This window comes from Marmota flaviventris, chromosome 8 (assembly GCF_047511675.1).
Source record: "Marmota flaviventris isolate mMarFla1 chromosome 8, mMarFla1.hap1, whole genome shotgun sequence".
NCBI lineage: Eukaryota > Metazoa > Chordata > Mammalia > Rodentia > Sciuridae > Marmota > Marmota flaviventris.
This window is the reverse complement of record NC_092505.1, coordinates 27,936,207-27,951,848: the sequence shown is the minus strand read 5'-3', so window position 1 is coordinate 27,951,848 and position 15,642 is coordinate 27,936,207.

Genomic DNA, 15,642 nt, shown 5'->3' with positions numbered 1-15,642 from the left:
TTTGGAGATGACCTTTGAGGAGAGGGAAGGGAATGCTGGCAAGGCAGAGGCACACCATCTTTTTATAAGGTGATGTACTTTTCTGTCTTTATGTAGCATGGGGGACAACCAGGAGGTCATAGTATTAGTGTTCCTTATATCTAATAAATATTTTTTTATGTTTTTTTGTCTCTGTTTTTTACTGCCTTTGTTTCATTTTGCCTTATTTTCTTAGATATTTGCTTTGTTTCTATTTTACTTTAACATTAATCTCTTCATTTGAGTATATTTAGGTGTCTCCAGGGGTGAAGTTGCATGGAATGAATCAGTGGGTAAGCAGTCTGGGCAAGGAGGTTGGATAATGTATGTTTGTATGTTGGATTTTATACAACATAGCCACTTCAAAGATGTTTTATTCCTTCTAAGAAACATTCATGTTTTATATTATAACTACTCATAAAGAAAAACATGACATATGAGCTAAACAGATTTTATCATTGATATTATTTTATTATTAGTCAATTTTTAATATGGTAATTGCTATATTTTTGGATCTAAAATGTTCTCCAAAGGCCTGTGTGTTGAAGTTCACCACCTCAGTGCCACTGAGACAAGTTGGAACTTAAGGAAGGAGGCCTAAAAGGAGACCTCGTAATTGTGGGATGGTGGGACTTTGGCCCTTCTTCCTTTACATATGGTTCATTTTTGGCCATGAGGGAAATGGGCTTCCTTTGCCTTGAATTGCCCTCATGATATACTGCTGAACCACAAACCCTAAGGCAATGGCCACTCATGAACTGAAATCTCCAAAATTAAGCTAAAATAAAAATGTTCTGAGTCTCAACAACTCTCACCCCTGAGAATTATTGAAGCTCGGAACATGATTCCACCAAATATAGCACTTTGGCTAACTAAGTACTTTGAATTGAAGATTAGACAGATTTCAGAATCAAGGAATTTTCCCTGACCCTCTCTTGCCCTCCTATCTCCTTTGAAGCAGGTTATGGACACTAGAATTTCTCTTCCCTAAGGTGGGTCATAAAAGTGAGAACTCTTCTCCTTCAAAGCAAGCCAGAAAGTCTACCATGTCACTTTCTGACCCTCTCTCTTCTCCTCTGAGGGTTCTTGTGACAAATATCCTGTTCTATATCTATCAGGAAAAAAAGAATGCTTCATAGAGAGTCTAAAAGGAATGTGAACAATCAGGCCTTTCCAGATTTCCCTAACTTATTGCCATTACATCATACCTTTTTTTTTCAGTCACATTTCCATATAGTTGTCCATTCATGTAGCAAATATAGGCAACACACACACACACACACACACACAGAGTTTCTCTGAGTTTTGGGGTCTTCATTTCCAGAGTCTCCCATTTCACGTAAAACTGTTAAGTATATTTGTTATAATTTTCTTTTGTTAATCTGTCTTGTAGGAATTCCAGCCATGACCTTTGGAAGGATGAGGAAGAGATATTAAATATTTTCACCCCATAGATGTAATAAGGTAAACGTTTCAAAAATAAGTTTCAAGCACAGGACACTGATTTAATATTAGCCATTGCCGCAGTCTGGCTGGGCACAAAATCACCAGCCACCACACACCTTGTAGATTCAAACAGCGACGACTCTACAAACACATTCAGGGCAAAATCCACGTTCTCCACCAGGCTCTGAATCCCAAATACTCTCTAAATCTCCAGAGAACTCAACAGGAACTCAAGGAGCGGGCTCGCCTGAGGCAGCAGGATACGCCCTATTCCCAGCAGGGTGCACCTTAAACCTGGAACCGCCCTAAACCCAAGGAGTAGGATACTCCCTAATCCCAGCAGGATACACCCTAAACCTGGATCTGCCCTGGTCCTTGAGCAAGGTCACCTTACATGCAATGTCACTGCAAATGACCTGGGTCATGCCATGCGTCATACCTACTTGGCAATGGCTCTCAGCAAGCCATCAAAATGGTACCCAGCACTTTGTAACTTCAAATTCACACTTGTATTTTTAAACATCTCTTTACATAAAACCTTCTTTAACCACAAGTGGAAATCACAGGATAAGACTCTTATCTCATTTTAAAGTCAAATTAATATTTTTGCATAAAGAAAACATTTGAATTTTTTAGCTTTTATAATTGAGAGCTTAAGTTTAAATGAGGTGTAAGTTGTGTTATATAGCAGTTAATTATTTTAAGTAAGTAAAATATCAACACCTGGATTCTTTTTAAAAAGTTCAACAATTTTGTTTGTGTTATGTTTGGAGCTGTGTTCTTCCATAGCAATTAGGCTATCTCATGGAGATTGAATAAATTATGCTTATTCTTCAATCACCAGAGTATTAGTCTATTAAGTATTAAACTAAAGGACAATGTGGCACTCTAGTGGTTCAAAGTAATGGAGTTTCTGCCTGTGTTTTACAGTAGAATAACTAAAAAACTAAAATAATTGTTTAAATTATATCAAAACAAACAAAAACCCCAAAATGCTTTCCAGAAATTGAATCTCATTATTCTTCCAAAATTTCTTTCTTATAAAGCACTGAGATGCTAATCATTTGCTAGATTTGATTAGAAATAAAATCAAAATCTCTATTTCATGATATAGTGCTTCATTAAATAAATATACTCAATCATATACAGTATATGAGAGTAGGAAGCAGCCCCGAATATTCTGTATAGCAACATAATTATTTCACAGTTGAGATTAGAATGAATTTAAACTTAAATATTACAAATAAAATATTTTAAACAGTTGAATTTTATAGAGTAAAATTAAATAATTGCTCCATTTATGTTTTCTTAATGTCATTATCTACATTTTCTTATATTTTAGTTTACTTATTTTTCAATTATTTCTATCTTGAAATAGTTCAAACCCAGTCAAGTACAAGAACAGAAGACTAGTATAGTGAATATCAATATGCCCATATTTCATTCATCAGTAAACACAGTCATCCTTCATTTCCATGAGGTCAGACTCTATAGATTCAACCATGTACTTATGGAAAATATTTTCTTTAAAGTGTGCCTTTATTGAAAATGTGCAAATATTTTTATGTCATCTTACCCTAAATAATGAGGATAACAACTATTTATGTAGCATTTACATATTAGGTATTAAAATAACCTAGAGATGACTTACAGTATACAGGAGGATATGCACAGGTATATGCAAGTATAGGCCATTTTATAAAAGCAATTTGACATTTTTGGATTTTGGTATCCACAGGGGTTATGTTTGGAGATGTGTTCCAATTCTCATCCATACTAAGAAACCACTGTATAAAAAATTGTGGTTTACTTACTTTCTAAAACTTTTGAGAACAAGTTGAAAATGTCAATTTACCCTAGACAAAACATTTTTCTATAGGAACACAAATTATTTATCATACTCAGAATATTTAGTTTTAATACAATAGTATTATTTAATAGACAAAGTACCATTCTGATTTTTCTAAATATCCTTTTGTATTCTCTTTGATCTGAGATTGAATCAAAAGTCATGTTTTACCGTGTTTTTCTTTTGATCTTCGAGTTCATTACATTTAAAACAATGTTCTATAATTCATCCCATTTTCAGTATATCTACTTTATATACTTTACTTAAAATTTTCTACTTTTACTGTAATCATGTTAAGCTACCTTCTATCTTAATAGACACATGAAAGAATATACACTTTGAAAAAAAAGACAAATGAAAAGTGAAAATATTATTTTTAATTGATTATAGAATTACAAAAACTCCAAGCTATAAGTCATCTGAAGCTTTATTTTCAATATTTAAATAGTTTAAAATGTCATCGTATAATTCAGATAACATTAGTTTTTTTGTTTTCCACTTTTCCAAGAAAATATACTCATTTAACTCAGAGAAAACAATAACTTACAGAAATAAACATCTAAGTACATCAATAGCCCAAAATAATGCTATCACAGTATAAAAGTTTTTAAAAAATACATTTACCTCAGTTTTTTGTTTTTGTAATTTTTTTGAGAAAGGCCCTATCTATTCAAGATTCTTCCACCTTAACCTCTGAGTAGCTGAGACCACAGGCACTGTGCCACCAAACCCTACTAAAGATATGATTTTAAGGCTAGTTGAGGTGGTGCACATCTCTAATCCCAGTAACAGGAGACTGAGGCAGGAGGATCGCAAGTTTGAGGGTAGCCTCAGCAACTTAGTGTGACCTAGTCTCAAAATAAAAAAAAATATAAAACGTTCTGGTGAGCTAGTTCAATGGTAGTGTGCCCCTGGGTTCAATCCCCCCCCCCAAAAAAATGTTATTAAGTGTATCTTATCGTATTGTAACTTCTGTAACTGTATCTTCCATGGTTGGCTTTGCTGTAACCCAGAACCTTCTGGGTTTGCTAGTGTCATAAGTAAGTAAACAAATAAACCCACATCCACAATACAAATTCTAAAAAATATTTGTTGGACAAAAAGACAAGCTAGACCACACTTTTTCACAGTGCTCAGAAAAGTCTTTTAAATATAAACTCTACCTGGACCTTCCTCAACCAAATTTTTGTTCCTATAAAAAATGCCCTATCGTCCCTTCTTTATCTGCCTCAACTCCTCTGTAGACAGTCTCCTTTCCTGTTGACTGGCATTGGCACATCTGATTACCAAAATTCTGTCCAATTGTAAATCCCACTAATGAAAAAAAAATACAAGCATGAAGTGCGCAATCATATAATTCCACCATAGTGGTCTCAAGTCAAAGTAAAATTCATGCCAATGCATGCATTTTGTTGAGAAGGTGTTTTAAACTTTTTTTGTCCTTCCACACCACTTTTGTTCTTGTTGGTAAGCTATTGCCCCTCAGCTTCAGATCATCTTTTGATATTCTGCTTTGTAATATTGGAACTGCAACTCTGCTATCCACATTTCTCCTCTGTGCATTGCCATTAGGTTCTTCTAATAAAGAACAACAAAAAAAAAAATAAATAAATAAAGAACAAAAATGGGAGATGGAAAGACTGGAGGAGGAATCTCTTCTAGACTGGAGGAAGAATCACAGCTTTGTTCCTCCTAGTTCCTGGGAGCCTGTTCACTTAGATAGTACTGATTCCTTATTGTAGCAGCAGCTGAATCTGGTTACATCTTCTCCTTTCATTTGTCGACCTAGCTGCATCAAGAGCCCCAAACCCACTCCTGAAAGTCTAGTCCAAGCCTTGTAGCTCGTGCTCCTCAAGGTCTCATTCCAGACCCAGGAGACTCCTAATCTGACCTCAAATACCCCAGAATAAGACAAGCAGTGCCCCTTCTCTGAATTCTACATCTCTGTCTCTCCTGTTTCAGGTTCAGACCTTCCTCACCCAAAACAGACAAGCTAGACCACACTTATTTCAACAGTGCTCAGAAAAGAGCTATCTCTAGCAAAGCAGCATGCCCTTCTGAGGTCTGAGTTCCAGCTTTTCCAAGCTTCTATGTCTTTGTATTTCTACCCTCTTCATTTTATTCCCAGACTCATAGTGGTCCCAGTGACTTGCAGAACTGCTAAGTCTGCAATAACTTAGCATTCTTTCATGTCTTTTCCACTACCTAATCATAAACTTTATGCCTAATTAATTTTTTATATTAAAAGCTTCTGTAAGACAATTCCCCTGATTATTTTGTTCTGATTGATCTTTGACTTCTACAACTATCTTTAAGGTCAATTCATAACTTTCAGAGGGGTCCCTTGGCAGTTGTAAAGAAGTAACAAAGTTCCTGAGTTCATATTGGTGTATTCCCATCCATATCAAGGAACACTTTAAAGATTCATTCAGAATTTACTGTGTTCCAGGAACTGTGCAAAGTACTTCTCTTGCATAATTATATTTAATCTTTGCACTAAGAGGTAGATAATAGTCATTACTCACATTTTACAAGAGAGAGAGTATTTAGGCTTACAGAAATTAAGTAGCTCATTGGCCTTCAGTGTCGGTGCCAGTAAGGGGAGGTGCCCGGATTCTCGTCCTGGATGTATCTTCAGAGCCTATGCTTTAATCTCAAGCTATACAAACCTTAACCTCAGAAAAAGAGGGATTTTTACATGCAAACACTTAACAACCTTCCTTTTAACATCCTCTTTCCCCGTCAGAGTTTTCTAATTTTCCCATCACAATTCCATAGACAAGAAATCCTGTCTAATTAGTCTTGTCTCTTCTGAATCAGCAACTTGGGCTTCCCAGGAGAATGAGGGGATCTCCATACATATTGAAACTTCCTGTTATATATCTACTTCTTAACCTGATCTATAAGTAACGCCAACTGACTCCAAACTAATCAGGCCACTCTCCTTCTTAAAGTGATCCCAGATACCTTAACAATCATGCCTAAAGCCCAAACCCAGCATTTCAGACCTTCTATGATCTAAGCCTACCCACTGTAACATAGCTAAGTTAGAGTGCCTTTTCCTTTTCTTCTGTTTACCATGTGCAGTTCCAGGTACACCAAACATGATTTATGAATAAAAGAAGAAATGAACAAAGACTAATCCTGCAGTAATTGCTCAATGACATTCTAAGCCTTTTTCAGTTTCTATGAATTACTTTAAGTTCTACTCTTCCCTAAATTGCCCTCTCTCTTTATCTATAACATTAAATTCCTTTTCTCTTTCACCCATATATTTGATGTACAAATTTATTGAATGCCTTTAAAGGTCTTCAGTAGGTATATGTACTTCTGTAAATCTGCTTCTTCCATGAAGTCTCATCTAAAATCCCCAGAAAACACCCACCCTCTGTCTACATGAGAGCACATTATATTCCTTGCTTATAGTATTTATGTTTGTGTTCAGGTTGAGTAGGAAACTTTGTTAAAGGCATAGACTGTCTCATTCTTCTAGACTTTGGGTCTCTGAAACACAGTGCTGCTATTCGAAGAAATGTACAAATTCAGCGTGGCCCAAGAAACTTAAGTTTGTTTCTTTTTCTTTTTAAATAGCCTTCAGAAGGCTACATATTCTTATCTCTGCTGCAAGCTCATCAAGTACTACTGGAAATATGAGATTTTTGTAACTTACTCTTCAAAAAATGGAAATATTTTAGATTTTCACATAAGAGCAGAAATAATTCATGATTACAAAACTATTGTAAAAAATAAATTACTAACCCATTACAAAAAATTTAGAATGATAATTGCCTGTGGTCTTCTGTTTTTATTTTTACCCATTTACCTTGAAGCAATGGAGCAGAGTCCATTAACATGGGTACTGAAGTCTGACATATATTATTCGGGGATTCTGCAGTCACTTCCTAGCACTGTGACCTAGAAATATTACTAAATCCCTTTAATCTGCAGTATTCTCATAAATGAAGCAAGAAAATTCTGAGTACTCATTTTACAGAGTTGTCATAATGATGGACTAAGATAATGCATATAAAAAGTTTATCATAATGCCTGACATAGAGCAAGCATTCAATTAATGTAATCTTTTATGAATATTAACTGCCTCAGCATCTCCCAGTCCACACAAAACTGCCCTGTACAGCTGTGGATGTGGTTAATGGGATATAGGAATTCAGTTCCAAAACAATGTCAGCTCTTGAATGTCAAGTGTGGAGAAACAAGAATCCATTACATTGTGGGGAAGGAGGGAGTGGAGATGGATTATGTGGCTACCAAAAGTATTAATTATGGTGAAGACTTCGCATTCGTCCTAGGGGAAGGTCAGTGCAAGTGGGAATATGGGTTAGTGATCAGGGGAAGGCAGAAATACATTTATGCAGCTGGTGACTCTTTGTGGGTGGTTGTAGTTGTTATAATATATGGAGGGCCATCAGGCTGGCTGAGGGAAAAAAAAAAAAAAAAAAGAAAGGAAAAAAAAAATACCAAGAACCTAGGCCATGACAGAGCATAGGAGTTTTCAGAGAAAATAGTGGGTAGGGCTGATAAATGCAAATCTATTTTAATGTCTGAATTGTTTGTTTTTAAACATTTTTTTCCTTTTACTTATCCATTAACTTGTCTTAGATTGAACGGAATTTTTTTTCTTGTCACTTGCCTACCAAGCTTGGATAATTTCAATCACTGTAGGTTTTTCTGGCGTAAGCTAAGGGAATGTCCTCATGGCAGCTGCAGCCTTGGTAAGCAAAGGCTACAAGCTTGGATATTAAGGATGGTGGCTGCCATTATTGACCTTAATGGAAAAGAACAGAGGAAATGTGTTGTTAGCCAAAGATAAGGTGAGTAGTGTCACATGTAGTTTTTAATATTTAATGAATCTATATGGGTACAATCCATTATGTGACAATTTAATTATATGACAAAAAAGTTTGATAAATAATATTGTGGTAGGACATCTAATTCATTATTTAACAAAGAAATCAATACTTTCATAAATCATAGTTCTCCACAGATGTACTTTTTTCCCCCCTTCCAAGTGTGTAAAAACCTTTATGCAGAATCCATAGGTAATTTATTTTCCGGTCAGGACAAGTTTGAATGGAAGTTTAATTGGGCCCAGGACAGACATAAATTCTATTTACTTTTTTTTTTTAACCATTAAATGAAAAAGCTTTCGTTACAAGTACTTTTCAGGAAGCCTTAACAGATCTGGATAGCATTTTCCCTGTGTGTTTTAAGAGCAGAAAGTAGGAGTAGTCATAAATAATATATCAAGCTATAACAAAGCACAAACTAATATTATAAAAATGTTCTTGTACACCCTCTTTGTTTCTGGTTTGACTTCAATGTTTATTAAATAAGATGTTGTTTTTGTATTTAACATTTTCAACATTCTTAGTTTTTTAAAATATGACAGATTATAAATTTATTAAATATCATGCTGTCAGAGTAAGGTGAATTTTAATTATTTGCATATCATACCATCGTAGAAAAATTATTTTTTTTCTTTCCAGTTTAAAATTTGTGAACTATGAGAGGTATTCTAAGATTTCACATAAATCCCTTAGAATTTTTTAACTATCATAATGTGTTTACACATATTTCACATTTATCTTATTTGTAATTTAATACAGTTTCTTTTTCTTTTAACTGAATTGCTATAAATGACTTTCTTAATCCTATAATTACAAATGTTATTGAACAAAAGAAAATGATCACATAATACACTTTATTCACTGACTTCTGTTTGCTGATTATATATAAGTAAAGGGTTTAAATTTTTGCAATACTCAGAATGATTATCAGTTTTAAATTTTTATTTTATCCAATAATAAAATGATTTATTTTCATATAAAGACCTATACTACTAATTATCTATAACAAATTCAGAACCAGAACACAGCCACATAAAGCTTTCTTAGAATGTAATAAAATACATTATTAGCAATTTTTCATTTCATATTAGCAACTTTATTGCATTAGTAACTGTCTGTCATTATATTCTTTATTATTAATGAATTTTTAGTAATGAAGCATAAAAGCACTATGGACTCATTTTCAAGTTTGAATGCAAATACTTCAATTTAGATACTTTGCAAGATTTAATTTAATATGTCCTGGTTTGACATTTGATTAAAAATTGCTGCAAGAGAATAAAATCTTCTTATATCATATAGCATTGGATATTATGAAATATGCATTTTTCAGGGTTATGTTTATGTAATGCTGTAGTTTCATAGCAGGTCAAAGTAGAATTAGGAGCAGGTACAAATATTTTCAAATCAGAGCCTCAAACCAAACCAAATCACAGTGTTTAAATTCCTGAACTGAAGCCAGACTGGATTTGAATTCTAGTTCTGCAATTTTCTAACTTGGTGTTCTTTGACAAGTTTATTAATTTCTGTTCTTTAGATTCTTTCTCTGCGAAATGTAGATGACACTACCTATCCTCTAATGTTGTCATAGATTTATATTTTTATATTTTAATTCAGAAATCATTTAAAATTTATCAAATATTTCCCCAAACAATGAAGTTTCAAATAATCTGACATCAGCTTCAAAAACTTTCCATAATAAGATAAAAATTTCAAAAATTCATGAAGTTGAAATTAGCATATTAGTATTAATCAAACTGTAGTCCATATTAGAAGTTAAACAGTTTTTCTCCAAATGTCTTTTTCCCTTTCCAGGATTGACTCTAAGATCCTATACTACATTTCATTCTTCTGTCTCTTCAGTTTCCTTCTAGCCTGAGTTGTGACTTGGGTCTTTCCTTGTCCTTCATGATCTTTGCATCTTTGATAAGACATGGTCAGTTATTCCAATATGAAATCTTAATTTGAATCTATCTGCAATTTTTTAATGGCTACTTTGATTTTCTGCATTGTCAATACCACTGTGTCCTCTGTGCACCTGTAAGGGGATACATGATGTGGTTATTTCTCATTGCTAGTGGTGTTTACCTAGATCAAATGGAGATGATGACATCTATTACACTTTATAACTGTGGTGCTTATCTTTCACTTTGAAATAGACAAATGTCTTGGATGACACACTGGAACTATGCACATATCCTGATTCTTTTTAGACTTTCATCTACTGATTTCATGATCTATCAATGTGATATATATTACTATGATTTTATCCAATGATGATGTTAAATTGACTTAATTCTTCCACATTTTATAATTGGAGTATCTTTATAAGAAAGTTTACTATTCTGTGTATATGCATTTATTCAATTATTAATCTATAGAGCTTTTATTTTAGTCCATGGGCTATGATCCATGTTCTGATTCTTTTTGAGTACTTTCCTCTTTTCTGCTACCATAGATATTTCATGAGTATTATATTTGTATACCCTAACCCTAGAAATAACTAATTCTCTAAGAAGGTTTGATTCCTTTTATTAGAGAATGTCATTTAAATACCAACACTTGGCTGTTGTGTTCACTGCTACTGGGCAATTATACCCACAAATACTTGTATATTAATATCTGTTTCTATGTCCATTTGTTTAAATATTAACAACCAGACTATAAGCTGTTTCTCATCCAACAACAAGGCTCATTCTAGCCTTCTCTTTTTCTTATGTGTAACTTCTCTGACAGTGAAAACAAGGCTCTCATATACTATTGTCTCTTATTTCTTCAAACCTAGCTGCAGAAAGAACAGTGTAGTTATAAAAAAAACAAAACAAAACAACAAACAAACAACAACAACAACAACAAACTTAACATAACAAAGCTACAGACTTGTTAAATCACAACTATGTGAGAAACAGATTTATTTTCTAGGCTACAGTATTTTTCTCTATAATTGATTTTAGTCTTTAGCTTTGTAGAAACTAGCCAATATACTGGTTAAATATATATTCAAAGTTAGTTGGATAACACTATATATGTGTTAGCTGTTGTTATTCTTCTTGCAAATTGGTTTTCTAGATACTTTTAAATATACCCAGGAAATTTTCTCTTTTGTTCAGTTTAGGTAGTTCAATGATGGACAAAAGCTACCTTTAAACTCCATGTTCTCTGTGGATGCTAGCCAAAGAACCTTGTGAATGGGGAGCAAGATGAACCAGAGCTTGACTTCTGCTTCTCTCTGGAAGCCCACCTGCAAGAGTCTTCCTTAAGCCTTGTGTCCCCTAGCTTGAGCCTTATTTCCCTTTAAAATTGAGAAAGTTGTACATCATTTAGAGATTTATTGGAGAAGTAAATGTGTTGATATTTTGTGAATTATAGCTCTTTAATGGCTTATCATTACATAGTAATAATTTGTTTTCTAAGTATCTATATGTTGGTTTTACTTAAAGTGGTATTCTGTTCTTTGGCAAATCCAGTGTTGGATAATATAGTGGTGCTTCATCCTCAGTGTGAACTCAAAAGAATTATCTGGATAGTCAAAATCTTTTGAAAAGCAGAAGTGTCTACAAGTTCAAAATAAAGGCAAGAAAAAAATGAGCGATCTATATATGTTATATAGATAAGAGATCACAATGATTATTGCCTATTTTCAAACTAAAAGAAAGAAAATCAAAATCTTTGCCATATCTTAAAGCTGAAATTCAGAAATGAGAACTAGTCACAAATCATATTTTCTTACATAGAATAAAAATCAAGCATAATAGAATAATAATCAAGCATAATAAAAGAGAGTAAATAGGAAAGATTGAAAGCAAGCTATAAAAGAACTCATCTTTAGCATTTCAAATGTTTTAAAAAACAGCAAAACCTATTAAAGATGATTCCAGACACTAAGCTTTTTCTGAAAACTTACATTGAGAAACATTTTTAACCAGTGTTTAAATTTTCCAACAAAAAAGCATTCTATATCACAAACATGGACCAATAATTAGAGAAAAACTTGTACAAATCTGGTTTAAATATTTTCATTCAAAAGTAAATATTTTCCAATACTTTTAAAATTGCCTATGTAAAAGTATGCCTAAATTATCTGAAGATGGAATTAAAAGAACTTGTGAAGTAACATGTTCTTTTGAAATATTGACCAATTTTGTCATTAGAATTATTTTACCATTCCAGTTATTTTAAATATTCATGCTCAAAAATGGAATGAGCAACAGGACCATCAGATAATCAAATTACCATCTTATCAAAGCTAATGATAGGACTGTCATTTTCATGAATCATCAGTGATTCATTTCACATAGTCACAAAAACATTCAAAAGCATTTTTTTTTTTAATGAACTCCCACCTTCACCCCATACACAGATTGCAGAATCACATCAGTTACACATCCATTGATTTACAAATTGCCATACTAGTGTCTGTTATGCTCCGCTGCCTTTCCCATCCTCCACCCTGCCCCCTCCCCATCTCTCCCCTCCCCTCCCCTCCTCTCTCTCTACCTCCTCCACTGTATAACCCTGAGGGTCTCCTTCCATTACCATGCAATTTCCCTTCTCTCTCCCTTTCCCTCCCACCTCTCATCCCTGTTAAATGTTAATCTTCTTCTCCTGCTCTTCATCCCTACTCTGTTCTTAGTTACTCTCCTTATATCAAAGAAGACATTTGGCATTTATTTTTTAGGGATTGGCTAGTCAAAAGCATTTTTGTGGGGACTTTTATAACTGTATAAAAATGTCAGAAGGTTATTGAGGCAAGATTTATCTGCACAAAGCTGAAAATTTTAGAAATTTTAGACTTCAAATATTTGAGACAATGACTTCATGGTTCAAAACACTTTTTAAAACAAGTAACAATATTTTAAAAATAAAGTAATCTAGGTGATTTTTTTAATGTCACGTACTATTGTAAGAAGATGCAAATCAGGTCAATTCCAGACAATTAAATTTGCTCTTTTAAAATTAATATGCATATCTTGATAATACTACAAAAAATCCTCGATAATGCTTAAGAAACCTTGTTATTGTAGATTCTACAAAAATGAACTTGATCATAAATGATGTATTCTGTGAATTTTGGCTATCTTTCATGAAGATAAAAGCTTTGACTGTCCTAGGTTAATTTCAAACTAGAAGATAACATAAAAAGCTTTTTGAATAGTCTTGCTGACCTATAATATAGTTTATATAATAACAAGGATTATTATATAATATTCAATGGCACTTTTCTAGTATTACAAAATCCCATCTTTCATTTAGACAGTTTTTGTACCTGGAAGGGCAGATCATTATTTTTTTTTTCAAATTAATACATTCATGTGGGAAACATATTACTGGAAAAATGAAACTCAAGTAAAAAAATTATTTAAAAAATCATTGTCTTCTGTCACCCACCTTCACCCTATGCTGTGCTTCCTCAGTTCCTTGGTGGGGTGTATATAGACTTTTTTGGTTGAAGTATATTTTTTCAGGTTTTATTTCTAAGGTTCTCTAAAAAAAAGTAGAAACACATGTTCACAAAGTCTTTGAAAGCTTTCTATATTCATAGAGTATCAGCATGTATGTTCCTACCTGTCCCCTCTAAATCCAAGTCAGTTTGGGTAGAATTTGAAGCTCCTGGTGCACCTCTAAGCCCCCTGGGTTTATCTCTTGCTGAAGGCTTCCTCCTGCTGGTTACCTCTGAGGTTGCAGCCACCCAGGCCCCCCTGTGCCCTTGGTGCTGCTGTAAAGCAGCATACATCCTCCTGTCTAGTTCCATGGTTGGCCTGCAAATGTTAAAATATGCGTGGACACTTAGAATTCCCCATTTGTTTATTGGGAAGGTAGGCCATCTATACCTTTCTGCTCAGTTAGTCCTAAAGCTTCCCTTGATATCACCATGGATCACTTTCCTTTAAGTCACTACATCTCTTTCCCTACTGCTGGGCTGTCATCACTCTATCCTTCCTGCCTGTTCCTCTTTTCCTCAATCTGGTTGATATCAATCGTACTCCATGAGACTCAGAAGATTTTAAAACATCTGTTTCCATCTCACCTGGAGGCAACCTGGATCTCTTGTTTTTGTCATGGCTTCTAACATTTGTAAATAATGTGGTAGAATCATAACTTTGAGGTTACCTCAGGTGTCCTAGATGCTGTGGTTGGGTTATACTGTGGCTGACTTTAGGAATCTGTTTAAGCTTCATCAGAGACCAATCTGGAACAATACTCATGAATTCTTCCTGGCTCAGACTTGATCCTAAAGCCTTGCCTATGTCATTGCCCTTGGGCTTCCTTGGATCTTCTGTGCCTCTGGATCTGGGTTTCTGGACTCAGGTCAATTCAGACTGTTTTCTGAAGTCAGGATAGTCACAATTCACAGAGACCTGCTCCTGGCTGTCACTGGAAGACTCTTTCTTGCTCTTTTCTGGCTGGAATTTTGCATGCTTCTTTTGAATAGGTGACCTTAAATGCACGTGACATTCTGGGTCCAAGACACTGTTCCATCTCACTAATCACAATGTTCTTTATAGGTGCTTTACAGACTAAACATGACAATTAGATGTCAATATAATCAACCAGAATGTGCCATATTACACAGTTTTACTACTTGTTCTTAAACCAAAGAAATTTAAACTATCTTGCCTCCCCATATCTGGAAATAACCCTTAACAAATTCTCCTTATGTTAGGGAATCATTATTCCTTTGAGATTCATAGAATATTTCTACCTTTTAGTAGGCGAAATGAAGATAAATGATGCAAATAAATACATGAAATGATGCACTGTGGTTATTTTTTATGATAAGAAGTATCTTGTGACTATTATTTTATTAGTTGTGTCCAAATGATAAAGTGAATAATTAAATCTCAAATGTATCTCCTCAAAATCACCAACATACATATAAATCCCTTAAAGTTGCTGCTGGTAGGTCTCATAAGCAGTCTCACAGGCTGGGCAGATACTCACTTGTCCACTCTGTTATGATCTAGAGCAGCCCAGAGCAATTGCTCTGCTTAGCTATTCTAGGGAAAGTTTTCTTAGTATCATTTATCTAGGTAAGCATTGGAGGTCTAATATAATAGGCCATCTTATTAAATTTTAAAATGGGAACATTTCAGAAACAAAGTTGAACTTTGAGGAAATGTTTATGGATTTGTGAAGAAATGTTTCTGCTCACATCTATGTTTTTGAAAATCACTTTTGTAGAAGTCAGAAAGTCAAAATGTATAATTTCTATGAATATTAGTAAAGAAAATGTGAGACAGATACTGGAGATGGAGGCAGGAAGGTCAAAGGGAATGGATGAGTAGGCATGAAAGCTTATGGATCTTGAGACGACAAAAGATAAGATGGAAATTTGGTAAGCACCTATTTGGATACAATCTGCCATTCAGTTCTCACAGAAGTACCATGATAGAGGCATTATTAGCCCCATTTTACAGGCTGGAGAGACCAGAATACATCAAAATCTCAGTAAAGCTATAG